The following is a 16,565-nucleotide window of genomic DNA, read 5'->3' as shown; positions in this document are numbered from 1 at the left end:
CCTATTTTAAGCTGTCTTATAATTGATTTCACTAATTTTCAAATGATTTATATGTTACACCTACATAAACCTGCATTTACATGACTCTATCGTCTCTGTATGTTTTGGTATTGTAAGAACAGTTTAATAAGCAAAATAAATTTAGTTATTCATTTATTTTATTTTATTCGATTAAAATTATCCACTTTTAAGGCAATTTTCTACAATAAATAGAATTTGTTTTTCGTTTATTATCTCGCGGCTTCTTTGCTCTATATTCAAATTTGACTTTTTCAGATAATTATTCAATTTTTGATATATTTTTAATCATGGTAAATAGATTTTATTCTCTTTTTAGGATTTTCTGCTTGATGTTTATGTACTGCTAATCGCATTACATCAATATTTCATCAAAGTTTATAACAATTCTCATCGCGTTGTATTCAATCACATTATGGCGTAAGTTGTATGATGATGGCATCAGATTTTTATTTTTACTGTTTGTACTGTACACTTATTACGTATCTCGTAAAAGGGAAGATTCTGTTTTGTACTGTACAGGTAAGTAAAGAAACGAATGCTTATGGCATAAGTGAATTAATGAAACCGCTTTTAGGAGCAATCAGTGAAATTTTTCTTGGGAAAGATAAGTCGATAATTGAATTAGTCAGTGAAAGAAAAGTCTTCAATGTCTATGATCCAACTTTCCAAACTTGACCAAACTCAAGACTTTCCGAAAACCAAAAGATTGGATTAGTGAGTAACGCTAAAATAAATCCAATAATTGCAAGAGACACTATTTATTCCTTCGTAAGAGCATAAAAGGTAACTTTTACAGCTTTTCCTTATTCTATTGTACGTTGAAGTTTCTTCAAAACCGCAATATGGAGTATTGATTTTCTTATAATGTTCCCTTTTTCGGAGATTTCATTTTCAATAAGTCACAGTTTATTTTTTATTTGATATTTCTGCAGATTTTCCAACTTTATACAGGCAGTAAGAAACGATCTTGATGGGAGAAACGGATGGAGATCATATACTTAGATAGGAGGACACGACAGGAGAAATTTTTTAAACATTTATCTGTTTATTTGCTGATTTATTGGATATTTTTATGGCGTTTTAACAGTATTTTTTTCAAATTTAAGTTTGGTGTTAAGAGAAATTAAAATAGATTTTTCACTTCTCATACAAAAAAAAAAAGTAGTGAAAGTTCTCGTTACTTACACAGAAAAAATGCAGGTTTTTCCTCAAAAACTCTCTCTGAAAAATTTTAAAAAGGTTTTCGTTAAGGAAAGTATATCTTATTACCTAATGAACGCGTTAAGATAGTTTGCTGAACTTAACGAAGTGGGTTCAGTAAATAAGATAGTGTCAATGACCGCTGTGAATAATGAGCGCAGTGTTTAGTCTACAGTCCTTCAGCAGGAGCAAGAAAACTTTTCAAAGAAGAATTTTAAATTTTATACAATAGATTAATGGCTAATAAAATATTTAAATATAATTAATAAAATTTTAAATTCCAAACCAGTTAAAGTACTTTATTTTAACTTCGTTAACTTTAAAAATCGAATTAAACTTTAATAAACTCAATAAGTTTGCATTTATCGACGAAAAAAATGTTTAATATACATGAATATTAAATAATTTAAATGATTAAATTCCCTTTAAAATCTGAAATGATGTGTATTTATAAGCTTAACAATGTTAAATTATTTTATCCAAGAGTAGTGAACGATTCTCGAATGTAGCTTGTCTCTAGGGATTTTACGTACAGCCATCACGTAGCAAAAATTATTCTTGTTACTTACTGAACAGTAACTTTCTATAAGTGGAACACAACCATTATATAATCCAATTGAGATTTTAAAATAAAAATTTTAACAAAAAATTATTCNTTTTGAATTTTCTATATTTTCTGTTATAGATTTTTTGATTTTTTTATTACTTTAATAAAGGTTGTAGTGGCCTGTCTGGCCATCGACCAAGAGGAACGTAAAGAAATTTCACGATAACACACTAAACAAATATTGACACGCATGATTCTACAAACTATAAGCGTAATTGTTGTTTATGTAACATCCGAAACTTATATTTGTAAACAAAATAAATCAACAAGATTTAAATTTAACTCGTCTCCACTCAACCTTAATTAATTTGGCATTGTTAACGATTGCTTTCTGGAGCAATAATAGCATAAATGTTAATACGTTTGTTGTTCAAAAACTGAATTTCGTACGAATTACGAATGGAAGATTATTCAGGAATTAAATAATTCGTATTATTTAATATATAGTTTATATTTATTTATGAATATGCTAAAATTTGGGAATCATTAAAAATATGAAACTTGATCTAAAAATTAGAAAAATAATTCAAATTAAATCAATATTTTAGCATTATAATGACTTCGACGAATCATTTAAATCATTAAATTGAAATATTTATTAAAATATAATTATAATCTCAGCGAATTTAATTTCAAAACTGAACAACAACAACAACAACAACAACATTGAAAATTTAAATTTGTAAGCATAGAATAAAACCACGAGTTTAATAATATCAAAATTAGACATTGAACGACATTAAAAATGAAATTCTATTGTGGAAAATAAAGATTAAACAAATCCAGGACGAAACATTTCACATTTTTAATGGAGTTTTTCCAATATAGAATTGAATAATTTATCAATATGGAAAATGGAAAATAATTTGTATTTCGTTAATTATGGAAGTAAAAAAAAACAGTGAAGAACTTCCAAACAATCGACATTAACAATTGTAAGTTAAATAAAAAAAAAAAAGTTATGGGTTTTACAAAAGATATTAAAAAATTCATAGGTAAGCGTGACTAAGTACACGTTTCTACTAGAACATAATTAAATAAAACGTATGAGATTTTTTTAGAGGGTGCAAAAGTCCAATTTGCATCATTCACCCCTGGCTATCCAATATTTATCATACGACATTTATTGTAGCGTGATATGATCAATTTTAAACGTTTGAAAGCCATCACGTCCAAGAAATATTTCCGATAATAACTCGTAAAAGTTGGAATATGTTCAAAAAAATTTCGTACAAGAAACGAAAACTACCGCAAAGTAGAACACAACAAAGAAAACGTTTTAATGCATCCGAAAAATACTTTTCTTCATTACGTTTAATAGTAAACCATAAATTACGAATGGGAAATTTCAACTTTAAAAGAAGAAGAAGAAGAAGAAAAAATAAAGAATTCTAAAGTTAAATAAAATTAAATATAAATTTAATTAACGAATTCTTTAGAGAATTTCATTTAATTTTAGTTAAAATATATCGCACTTCCTTTTTCTTTTTTTTTTTCTTTTATTTTCCTTTTATCGTGTCTCCAAGAAATATTTTATGAACGTTAATAAATAACGTTTTACAAAAATTTAGTGAATTTGATGAGATTCCTTGGTAAAAATTTATAAAAATTGATATTTTATATCATTTAATTTTGACTTTCGAAGGTCATTTGGCTCGCTAAAGTTAGATTTTTTTACCAAATTTTTTTGGCCTATAATCTTCGTTCCGAATATCATTAAACTTTTAGAATGAACATCTCTAAATTTTGCCATCGAAAAAGTATTAAAATTTGAATTTAAATTGTTTCAAATTTGCCAATTTAATTATTTAAAACGCGGCATTTCTAATGTTATAATGACATTAAACTACATTAATCAATTTAAAATTTGAAATGAAGCGCTAAATTTTAACATTTGACAGTTTCATATTTTAATTTATATAATTTATAATTAATTATTTGAAATTTTTAATTCATTCGATCGTAAAAATAAGCTGAAAAGTCCTTCGCTCGCTGTACATAAAGAGAAATTTCTTTTTTTATTCCTTGAATATAATTAAATACAATTAAAATTGAATAAATATTACTTTAATTTCTGCTCTTCTCAATAAATGTGTAAATTATTATCGAATTTATTTATTTATAAATTAATTATATTCATTTGATGATAATTTATTCAATTCTTGAATATATTTGTTATAAATTTTATATATAAACTGAAATTATTACGTATTCTATTACGTAATAATGGCAAAAAAACGTAACAATTGAAAAAAATTTGCGATTCAAATTTATAATTATTACGAAATATTTCGCATATTATTACGTAACAATTGTAATTCGTGCTTATTACGTAATATATTTAATACAATTGTTACGTACTTATTAATATGTAATAATTGTTCGCATTATCATTAACTTATGCTAATTTATGTTAAATGGTTATAACTATAGTATTACGTAATAATACGTCACAACTGTGTNTTAAAATGGAATGATGATGTTAAATACAATTAAAATGGAATGATGATGTTAAATACAATTAAAATGGAATGATGATGTTAAATACAATTAAAATGGAATGATGTTAAATACAATTAAAATGGAATGATGATGATAAATACAATTAAAATTGAATAAATATTACTTTAATTTCTGCTCTTCTCAATAAATGTGTAAATTATTATCGAATTTATTTATTTATTGTTATTTATTAGTAAACTAATACATTATTAAAGTGACAAATCTTATCAAAACTGTAACAACATCAGAAAAATTTACTTTCATTAAGATAATCAAAATTTAAAAAGTGAAATTATACTGCTAAATTACATGTACTTTTTGCATCACCATTGCCATTTATATACATAAATATGTTTTTTACATTTTATACTTTCATTCTTAGACCAGTTCATTAACAACATAATGAACTAGTCTAAAAATGCAGCTTGTACAGTACATATTAACCACTCTGCAGTGATTGACGGATATACCCATCAAGGATGATCATGTGGCACTGGAGAATGATGTCTATATCTGCAAAAAATTTTTTGCACAAAAAAATATCGCCAAAAACTAGCCAAAAATTATTGCAAAAAAAATTCACATAAAAAAGGAATTATGTGACAATAAAGAAAGATTTTTCTTTACTAGACATAACTGTATAAAAAATTTTTCTGAAATGGAAACGAGAAAAATGCGTGGGAAAATTCTTTAAAAGTTTGTTACACTATTAACCTTTGTACAGAGGATTAGTCAGATATGGCGCTATCACGATGTAGTGGAGAATAAACGTGGAAAATTCTTTAAAGGTTTCCCACGTTTATTCTCCACTACATCGTGATAGCGCCATATCTGACTAACCCTCTCTACAAAGGTTAAGAATATACAGGCAGTATAGTATGAACTTTCTCAAGAAAAGAACCATTATTATCAGGCTTACTATTTTGGAAAGATTCGTAATTTTTGCAAAATAGTAAGGCTGATGATGGTTTTACCACACAGTAATGCAGGGGCAATGATGTGTGGCAAAAGGAAAAGATATTCAGTATGTAAGAGAAGACAGATAGGAAATAAATAACCAGAAAAATTACTGTCCTTAATAATTACAGTGAAAGCCAATAAACTGACTGACAGCAACTGTCATGAGTATGTTGTACCATAACAAAAGAAATTATTAACAAAGCAAAACATTGCACAAAGGCATATAACAGGAGACAATCATCATGCAATATGAAGATTCATGACATATTAAGATGGAACACATGTCCTGTAAAATATCTGACCTTTATAATCTTTAACATCACAACTTAATAAAGCTATTGCCATATTCTTGACAGTGTTTATGGCAATAGCTTTATAAAATATCATATACAGAGATTAACTTTAATAAACAAAATTTNAAACATTTTAAGATTGGTTGCATACGTAAAACTCTCTTAACGATGATTGATAAATAAAAATCTACACTAAATTATAAACATGTCTGAGTAATTTATACTTTAAAATTACTGAAATTACTTCATAATTCATGAGCACATTATGAATATTTAAATTCGTAGATTAAAAAAAGAAAGTAATTAGAAAATTCTACACCACTTTCTTTATTTGTAACCAATATATCACATAGACGTGAAAATTAACTTAATTATTTATTCTGTAACTATGTCTATTAACTGGTCACTTCAAGGACAATTAACGAAACTCTGTGCAAACATTTGCAAACCAATCGCTTAAATGCCGAACAGATTTGATGAATCTGTCTATTAATATTCTAGATTAATTAACATTGTTTGAATTATGCATCATAACGAACAACGTTTGCTCGAATTAAAAGTTAACATATGTAACTTTATGGATCACAAAGGCACGCTCTAAATTATATCGAATTTTTATTTTTCTCAGATAAATTTCTACCACATTTTCCGAAGTGGCCATTTCTTTAAATAATTTACAAAAAGGGAAACAAATTTCACATCAAAATGGGCAACTTTAAAGAATTTTACATCTCTCTGCAGAAAGTTTAAAACTTCTGTAAATAAAACAAATTTAGCAATAACGTAAAAGCAACATTTGGTAGATTTTTGAAGCAATGTTTTGTTCGTGACGTGGCATATCTAGCTAGTCTGTAGTAAAGTAACGACTCTCGAGAGAACCTCCGAAGCTTGTCGAATATTACCATTGTGGTAGCGAACTTCAACGAGAAAATTTGTAGATGATTTGTTCTCTAATCACTTCTGGAACTTTAAGAGTAAGAAAAATTATAGCAATGGAAACGCTTTTGGCACACGCTGAATGTAGTTTCGATATTGTAACGTGATCAGAAAATATATTAAACTCGAACTAAGTAGAGAGAATTATTCGAGATATTACAGCTATAAGTTTTGATAAATTGCTATATTTGGATAGAAAACACATAAATAAACGAATTAAATAAAAATTTGAGCTAAGAATAATTTAACGAACATAGGCAGTTCTCTGTAATATACAAAATATATTTTGAAAAAAAAAATTTAAAGAGGCGTGGCTAAATAGAACTTCGTAACGATAATTGGTTGAAAAATATTATAAATAATAAAGAGTGTAACTTGAATTTCTATTTTATTATTCATCGTTAAGAAAGATATATCTTCAACCAAATAACTCACTGACTTAATAAACTAATCATATTCAAGAACATAAAATAATTCAAGATAAAAAGAGAGAGAGAGAGAGAGAATATTTAAAATGAAGCAGATAAATGAATGAATAAGTTATGCAAAATAAAAGAAAAAATTATATAAAATATTTTTTAAAAAAGCATGTCGATGATTGTTGTGTAAATAACTTTAAAAACAGCAGAAAAATTCTCGTTAAAGAAACGAAAAAAAGAATTAACTATAAAAATTGACCTAATTTTGATGTTTAAATATAGAAAATAATGAAAAATAAAATAAAAATAATTAATTCGAGTTTTCTTATTTGTAGTAATTGGAATGTTACGTATTAAAAAATGAAGGCAACTTTAAACAATTTTGGAATTTTTTATTTTTTGGGGTGTCATTTAAGTAAGAAAATAATTTCTAGAGCATCTTACAAAACTCTCTTATCAGCAGATTACACGAAACAGAATTAAAAGCCCAACAACGACTTTTCTTGAATAAAGGATTAAAGAATAAACTCACAAGAGAAGCATTACAACATAAGTATAAACAAACTATACAAATTAAAAACAGCGAATGATGAAGGATTTTATTGTTATTATTACGATATCCCCCTCTTTTACAAGAAAAGTAAATAGTAACGTCGAGTTTTACAGCTTCCTATTTTTAATAATGGCCATTCGGGGGATAAAGCGACGATATAAATTTAAAGAAAATATATAAAGACGAGTAGCAAACATTAACTTTCGATATGTAATCCGGATTTTGGTTCTTTATCAACAACTGAATCGAGACAAGTAAAATAAATGAAGTAGCCCTGATAACTAATGCAATGGCAATTGATAAGGTTTACGAGAATCCTGGCCAATGCCGTCACTCCAGTGAATTACAATTTATATCAAAACTGCAATCTTAATCTTACCATTAGGGTAGAAGCTACTCGATAAATCCCCACAGATATCATAAAGAATCATCCGAAAATTAAACTTCATTCCAAATTAGATTACTAAATCATGATCGGAAATTGAATTTTTCGTTTTAATTCTTCTTCAATTTTATTTGAGATTATTATAAAGTAAAGAAAAATTTCATTCTTGTCACTTATAAAGCATACAAAATCTCATTCTGGTGATTCTAAATAATAAAAAAAAAGTTTAAAAAATGTAAGATAAGAGCTAGAGAGAGTAAACAAAATGAGCAAGAATAATTAATAAAAACATAGGCAGTTCTCTGTGATATAAGTTATGTTAGATATCGAACTTGATAATTGGCTAAAAAAAATGAGTGTCTTAACGATTATTGGCTAATTATTTTTAAATATTGGAAACATTTACATAAATTTAATCATAGATTAAATAATCGTATCTCACTTAACATTTGTAATTAATAATATTTTTATACTCGTTGACTCGAAATTGATGTCTTTCGTACTCATAAGCTATACCTTTGGTGTCTTACAAGTGCGAAATTGAATCATTTATATAAAACTTTTTAAATTAATTTATTACCTTTCCTCCAACAAATTTTCATCTAAATATAACTTATAATTTAGTAAAATTTGTTTTTTTTTTCTCCTGATTCATATCATAAATGTCAACAAACTTTATTGGAGCTTACTTGATGTATTGACTTCCACTACAACTCTATTAATTATTTTCTTAAATTTTAATCCAGTTTCTAAATTCTGAATAAATTTCTGACATTTTTAAAGACTGGCAAAAATTCAAATTTCAAATTTTAAGAAATTTTAAGATTAACTTAAAATGAAAACTTATGTAATGAGTAAGCAAAGTTTCTGGCTATCTACTCCCAAGGGAGATAAATTAATGCCAAATGTGTACGATTTATTCGTCTAATGAATAATTGGATTCGACAAAATTCTATTTTAATCCCATTTTCGAATTCGTGGATGCGATTTTCTGTAAGGTGGATAATTTAACTCGATATCGTTTCGAAGTGAATAATCTCTTTATCATAAATTGTATTAATATTTCTCCATATCTGAAATTCTATTCTCACTGTTACAAACCAACGACAATTTATAATTAAATAAAAAATAATAATTCTTTTTTAAGAAGTTTATTAGGAAATTTAAAAAAATTATTAATCAAATTTTTAAAACTATTCAACCATTAATTTTTTTTAGATATATGATATTACGATTAAAAAATCGTTAAATTGTATTATATAAATATACAAATTATTAGAAGAAAGTGAGAAAACCAAAATCTTTCTATACAGGTAGTTCTTTGCTATAAATGTAAGATTTCAATCGTAATTAATTATAAACGTTGATTGGTTAATGAAACAGAATAGGCGGAGTTAATCAATTTTAATTGATTTTTACACCAATCACACTAAACATAATGATATCGTTAAATTTCTTTTAAAAAAACTCTTTCCTAACACATTTCACAAGAGACCACCTATATTTTTATGGATTATTTTTTTTATTTTCTACGTCGTTTATTAAGTTGAATACTTATTTTATCGCATTAAAGTTCCATAATTTCTTAAAGTATAATTAATTAAATTTTAATTAAGTGTTTTAAAAAAACTTTGTTGAAAAGTATTTTCTTTAAGAGTTTGTTTCATAAGTAGATTGATCCACTTTACTCGGGGTTACAGTTTGAAAATCGGATAGATTGTTAGAAGTCTTCCAATTTGATATCATTGGGGATCACAATCAATCACAGTATACACAGATACCAGACAGCTTTCATCAGAACAGTAGCATACTCTTATGACACGCATTCTATGGTGAGGATTTGTTAGCCTCTTCCGTATCATCTACAACAAACGATGATGATTTATGACCTATTAACTAGATGCATCCTATCTGTCCTATCACAATTATCATTTCCTACAAAGCCCTATTGTAACTTATTCAAAAATTAGTTTTTTTTTCAACATAATTACGTTACATCAACACACGTGTAAAAAATTGACTTAATCAGATTACCTCGATTATTATCTCGAAGATTATCACAGGTTTCTCTAATAATGTAGTTTAATTAAGAGAAATTCTTTGTTGGAAATGACATTTCTGCGTCATTATTTATTCGAGCGATAAATTATCCAATGAATGAATTGAATATTTTTAAAATTCAAATGAAATTTATTCTCAGGATTAATACTTGATGCCGAAATTTATGTTTTTTTTTTATTACAAAATTCAATATATATATATTATCGTATCTAAAAATGAAATTACTGTAATTCTATCGTTTTTAGAATATTTTTGAAAAATTGTAAAATGTTATTTTTTATGAAGTGTTTCTTTAGATGCTAGAACATATTCTAGGTAATACATTTGTGACATCAATCAAATTCGAACCAATATTTCAAATCTGCAAATTTCATCATCAATCCACTCGACTTGGAGTGTACTTCTGGATACTTTCCACGCCCCACGCTGTTTGAAGGATTCTTCAACGGCTTGTTACATTTTAATACTTCTATACAGTATACAGGAAAATTTACGTTCTTAAACAGTATTTTGTATCCAAAGTATTGACACAATTTTATTTCTTTAAAGACTTTCAGATCGCTCTAGCACTCATTTGATCGCTATTGATCTAAGTATTTTTGTGTCCGTTCGTTTGTCAGTTTGTACAGTACCTAATTCTTTTGTGTCTAATGTCTTTATGAACTTGTGTTTATCTCTAAACAGATAACATATCGCTATAATTAAGAAAACGATTAAAATTACTAGTAACAAAAATTTCTTTGATGAATTGAAGGGCTTGGTGGAAGGAGGTAACTGATATTTTCATGATATTTTAGTTAGTGGTATGGAAGAAGGAAATAAATGCCTATCTATTTCATGGTAAAGGATTCAAGAAGTTATCTCCATCCATTCTTCAGTTTAGTGGTGGAAGAAGGCGGTGTACGACTCATGTAACATATATAAAAAAACCTTTGAACTTTCGCGACATTATCATTTTGCCAGATTTTCGATTAAGCCTCTAAATTGTGTTGCTTATTGAAGTAATTCACAATTGAAAATAGAAATATTCACTAGTTCTCACCTCACTATGGCTCATTAGATATATAGAGTATAGCAGGACGCGTAATATTCAGTTTATTATTCCAATTTTTGTTATATTTATTTTATTGAGTTTATTTACATAAAGCCTACTAATATATGTATTCGAGTTATATTTTAAAATTTATTTACAACATTTTATCATATATAAAACTCATAGACTGAAAAATATACCTCTCTTTAAGTTGCAAAAAATCTTTTGTTCTGTAAATTTATATGGATTTAGTTTAGAATATAGATTTATCAAAAAATGGCAATAGGCCAAACAATCCGACTTACATTTATAACTTTTTAAGGATTTCCAGTTGGATATATATCCGTTATGTACTTTCGAAAACTCCTAAAAATTTATCCGCTGTATAAGTTAAAAATATTTTGAGTTGTTCTATCGAAAATTTATAACGGTCATCGAATATTTTGATAAGTTATTTGCAAAAAATGTTTGCCTCTAGGCTCCAAACTGGTATGAAGTATAATTATAACTGCACTTCAATTCAGTCACAGAGCACAAATGGCCATCAGAATCTACAGAAATCATTCATCCACATAACAATATTCTTGCTTTAAGCATTCTTAACATTTCTCGAGATTTAATTGCATCATATATCTTGCCTGATATATAAATCACGTTCATCAAATTTCGTATTTATCACAAAGAATGTCTGCTTCTTCCTTACAAAAATTACGTTTACATAAATTATACATAATGAACAAGCCATCAATCTATCAGAATTTTAAAAAATTCAATTTAATTTATTATTATTTATTATTATTATTTTTAATAAAATAAATACATCATTCCACATCACGCATCATCTCTTACTTAATACCTTCTATCATTATTTTTTATTGCTGCCTTACTATAAGTATCAAAAACTTCTTGCTGATGAGTATAATCGATAAAACCAATCTCCCTATATGTGATACGTCTAACAATCTTGAACACCTGAACCCAATTAATGTGTTCAGAATCCTCATAAGTAGCAAACATCTCTTTATCTATTCTTCACTGATGAGCAGATCTTAGGATTTTGTCAATATAAAAACACAAATCACCACATTCGTATTACGATTTTCAACTTAATTAGATTCAAATTAATTATATAAACATATAAATTAAAATATAAATGTCTAACTTTTTGAATTTATAAAGCGTATAGTTTTATGGAGAAGCTGTACATTTCTACTATCCTCTCCATAAAATCATCTCCAGCATCTTTTTTCTTTGTTAAGCTGTATACGTTATTCTTTACGGTTTCTATACTTATAAATTTTATTACATATTTACAATCACTCTTAAAATCAAATTTTGAAGCTAGTCGTCGTAAGCAAGCTTGGAATTGATCCAATGCTGCTATAACGTAGGCGTCCATCGAGGTCATATAGTTCTTGCTGTTAAGATATCTATTCATACTCTTAAAATGTATGATGTTGGAGCTCGAACAAACATCTTTATATCAATAACAATGTATAAAATTGTTATATTGTAAATATCTAGCTATCGGGTGCTGACAGAAAACTTAAAACAGCATCTTCAACGTCGACACTTCAGAAGAGATTCGACAACGTTTGATTTTTCTTTTCACTTCTGTAAAAATCGATTTCTAGCATTCTTTAAATACAGAATTTTCGTAAACAATTACTAAACTTTTTAATTATATTAGTTTTTAAAATGAATATATGATGTATAAGGTAGTTAAATTATTGAAAAACACGTGGAAAATTTCGAAAAATATATATACGAAAAAAAAATTCTTATAAAAATAAGGAAAAAAAAATAGCAATTACTGTGGCGATTTTGTGGTATTTTCGACCCGTCTCGGAAAATTCGATTTGTTAACGAAGGTTTGTAATGTTTCGTGAAGTTGTAGCATTCTTTAGTAATGGAAGGAGGAGATAACTATTTTGTTAACATTGCTTGGCTTACTTACGCTTCCACGCCTGAGGTAGTAGTTTATGAAGCGAGTGTATCAAGGGAAAGACTGAGTGCCATCACACCTTACAAAATATCGTACAACTCCATTACTGCATATCGATTGTCTACCGACACCCGCGGGTCTCGTAGCACTAGTGGAATTTTTAATCCTATCACAACCGATATCCGACTAACAATGGGGTTTTTTCTTCTACCTCTTACCACATTTTTTCCCCCGTTTACTGACATTTTGTCACATCCAAGCTGTCACTTTTCCATACCCACACAGTAATTAAAGAACTAATTCTCGTCTAGCATCCACAAGCATTTCTTTTTTGTACTATGGAGCAGCTTAAAAAGAGGAGCCACGAGAAAGATGAGGTGAACAATTTTTAATCTTAATTTAACGAATGAGAAATTAATTAACTGGATGTTTATGTTAGGTTAATGATTGGCATTTTAAGTTAACTATTCTTGTTAAAATTTATTTTAACATAAACACCCGAGGGGATACTTTTAAACGACTTTCAAATGTCCCACGCGCATTTTGAAAATTTAACTTCAATTTGTCCTCGAGCTATGACTTTCGACGTAGCTTGGAAAATTCAATTTTCTAATATTAATGATACAGAAATAAATTGTAAAACTTAGCAAATCTATAACTAGATACGTTAATAAATATTAACCTTAGAAAATTCAGTATAAAGTGGCTATTAAAACGGTGGTTCTCCGAGACTAGGTATAGCGAGAGATACATTCATTAAGGGTTCTCGGGTGTGGATATCGAATATCAAAATGCTCTTGTATCCAAATTTGAAGAGTTTATCTCATCTTCTACAAAGATAATGAGTTGACAGTTTGGCAGACCTGAGGGAACTGCAGGAGAGAATTGAAGGCAACCAACTATTAGCATCCCTTAGCTGAAAACTAATGAGGGTGAACGAGAGATCCGGAAGCCTATTAGCCTGCTAAACTCTTATGTAGAGGTAGAACATCTTCAAGACGATTATTTTACGTAGTCATTAGATGGTTGGCTAATTTCTAACGATTTACAGGCAGTTCTGTAAAGATTTAAGGCAAATTCTTCGATAGAACCATATCCAACTTCCCACAAATAAATTTCTTTTGTTCGATAATTTATTTTTTCTTATCCAAATTTGGGCCATAGAGAAATCGTTAACTGCTAAAGACCTAAATTTGTCAATTATTCTTGATTACACTCGATGGCTGATTATTCTTCTTAATGATTTCTAAAGAAACTTATATCATTAATTCACCTTTTTTTTATACTTAATAAATCAAGCAATCCTTTGTTCGTTAGGATTTCTAATTTTAAAAGTGGTATCTAACTTTAATCCTCGTTTTCTGGAAGACTTAATGAATTAAGAGTTAAAGAAGAACTACACTTTGAGATGCTCAGATGAGAAGGAAATGTTATAAGCTTCTTTTTTTATATACTATAAATGGCCCAAAGCGAATGAATGTTATTTCCCAGTAGAAAAATATAAAAATAAACAGTTCGACAATATTCTTTCTCCCATCATCTACAGAAGCATCGTCGATTTTAGCGATCATCGACCCGCAGTTATATAGAACAAAGAAAAATTTCGATCTAAACTCCCAAACTTTGTGTCTTTTTTCAGAAGATTTATCGTTAATTTTCTTGAAATTTTTAATTATTTTAAGTGGGAAATCTCGGTTTACGTTCCACGTTTCGTAAATTACCACGAAATTTAATTGTTAATAGCGTGCCATATTGTATATCGTGTCTTGGAGACATGAGTCTATATACACCATCCTGTATACACACACACATATATATATATACAAATATATGTCATTGCTAGAGACGTAAATGTCTGCAGGCATCCAACCTATTACAACAGTTAGAAAAGAGAATTCTTTGATTAAAACAGCTGTTGTAAATTAGGCATGAACAAAGTAGCCTACCTCTTAATGTTCGATGGGGTTGTAAAATGTAAAGATTTTTTTTTTATACAGTTCATTTGCGCTTCTCCAACCTCCTAATCGTCTCGAAATTAACACTAATTTTAGCTGCGACAATTTGTATCAAAATAGAAAATTGTCAATTTGGTTTGATCTAAAAAAGCGAACATAAATTTAATTACGTTTCGCTTATAGAACAGAAGAAAAGAAGAAACGAGAATTTACCGTTTGCTTCAGCTAAACGTTAACACGATGGCAAAAAATCAATAGATTTGTTTCGAAATTTTTTAATGGTTCTAACTAAATGTTCGAAAAAAAAAAATCACATCGGCCATTATTGACCAAGATCTGGCAGAATCAAGGATTTCTAGATCAATGGTAGATGCCTCAATGGACTTTTGGTTTCTCTTAACTTCTTTCAGTAATCTCCGTTATCCTCAGGGAACGTTTATGAGAAAGGATAACCATACAAACTGAAGAAACAACTAATGACTTTTAAACTCAAAAATGCCACAAAACAATTTAAAAATATTAAAATCGAGATTCTAAATGATTCGAAATTACACTTTTTTTTTTTTTTAAATCCGGAGTTACTTCAATCCTTTAACGTTTCGACTAGTTATTCCCCGCAAACAATCGATAAAATTATGAAAGATGGATAACAGCGTCACTCTATAGTAAAATATACGTAGCACGGTAACGTCGGAAGCATAAACGGAGCGTAACGGAGACGATAACGTTTAAAAATGTCACACGATACCGTCACTGGATATGGCGTATTGCAGAAAGACAAACTACCAATGATCCGACAATGATTTCTTCTCTAACTTTCTACCTAGTTACGGTTGTTACGACGTGATGATATAAAGTGTGATTACGTCACGAGAATCCTACCTGATATTCATAGATGGACAAGCGGTGAGTTACGAGACTCGTCGGTATCCTGCGAACACCATCTTCTACATTCTGAACGCATCTGGCATCGAGCCCAACAACAGAAATCTAGTAGCGAGGAACGATTAAGTGAGAATAGGACACTGTGTCCGGGTGAACGGTGCTCTAGCATCTTTCCCGTCGTCCCCTGCGCTTACACGTGGCCCAGAAAGGAGGCGCTACCTGTACCGGATTCTTCCATTGCTCTTTCTTCTTCATCCCTCTTATACCTTTACTATATAATTAATCCTACTTTTCCTACACTTCGATGCTCTAAATTATTAAAAATTCACCATTCTGTGGTGAGTTAATGTCTAGCTATTCACCACAGTTTTATGTTCTTTCTACTTAATAATTACGTTGAGTAACTTAAGCTACGATCGTTACTTTTATGCGTCGATTCGTTACTCGTAAAAATCATACCCACGGGGTGTTAATTTTAATATTTCCTAAATTATGTGGAAGAAAGAAAAAAACAAATTTCCATTCCCTCCTTACCCCTACGATATAACAAAAGCGGTTATTGCTTAGATAATTAAGGGTGAAAAATAAGACGTTAAACAAAGTGTATCTTTTAAGATGAAGTGTTTTATCGAATGTCTTAACCTAAGAACAGAGTATGAGAAATGTGTTTAGATCTTTATTTCTTCACCTCTCTTAGGTGCCAACGTAAAGATTCGATAGAATTTATGATAAGTGTTTTGTGAAAAAGCATTTCTAAAGCTTCTTCTATACAATAGTTATGCTGGATAGAGAGCATAACAAAGTATCTAG

The 16,565-nt window shown here is 28.5% G+C and overlaps 1 protein-coding gene across 1 annotated transcript in view; it reads right to left on the bottom strand.

The window, feature by feature from the left end:
- The window catches only part of LOC111625839 (neuronal acetylcholine receptor subunit alpha-10-like), a 49,873-nt gene extending 33,968 nt beyond the window's left edge, over nucleotides 1-15,905 (bottom strand). Inside the window, exon 1 of the mRNA XM_023369083.1 lies at nucleotides 15,753-15,905. The gene's annotated coding sequence lies outside the window, so the exon portion shown is untranslated. The remainder of the gene's footprint in view (nucleotides 1-15,752) is intronic.
- Nucleotides 15,906-16,565: the final 660 nt, after the last annotated feature.

Source organism: Centruroides sculpturatus, unplaced genomic scaffold (assembly GCF_000671375.1).
Source record: "Centruroides sculpturatus isolate CEXI.00-Female unplaced genomic scaffold, Cexi_2.0 scaffold267, whole genome shotgun sequence".
NCBI lineage: Eukaryota > Metazoa > Arthropoda > Arachnida > Scorpiones > Buthidae > Centruroides > Centruroides sculpturatus.
This window is presented reverse-complemented; position numbering and strand designations above follow the sequence as displayed.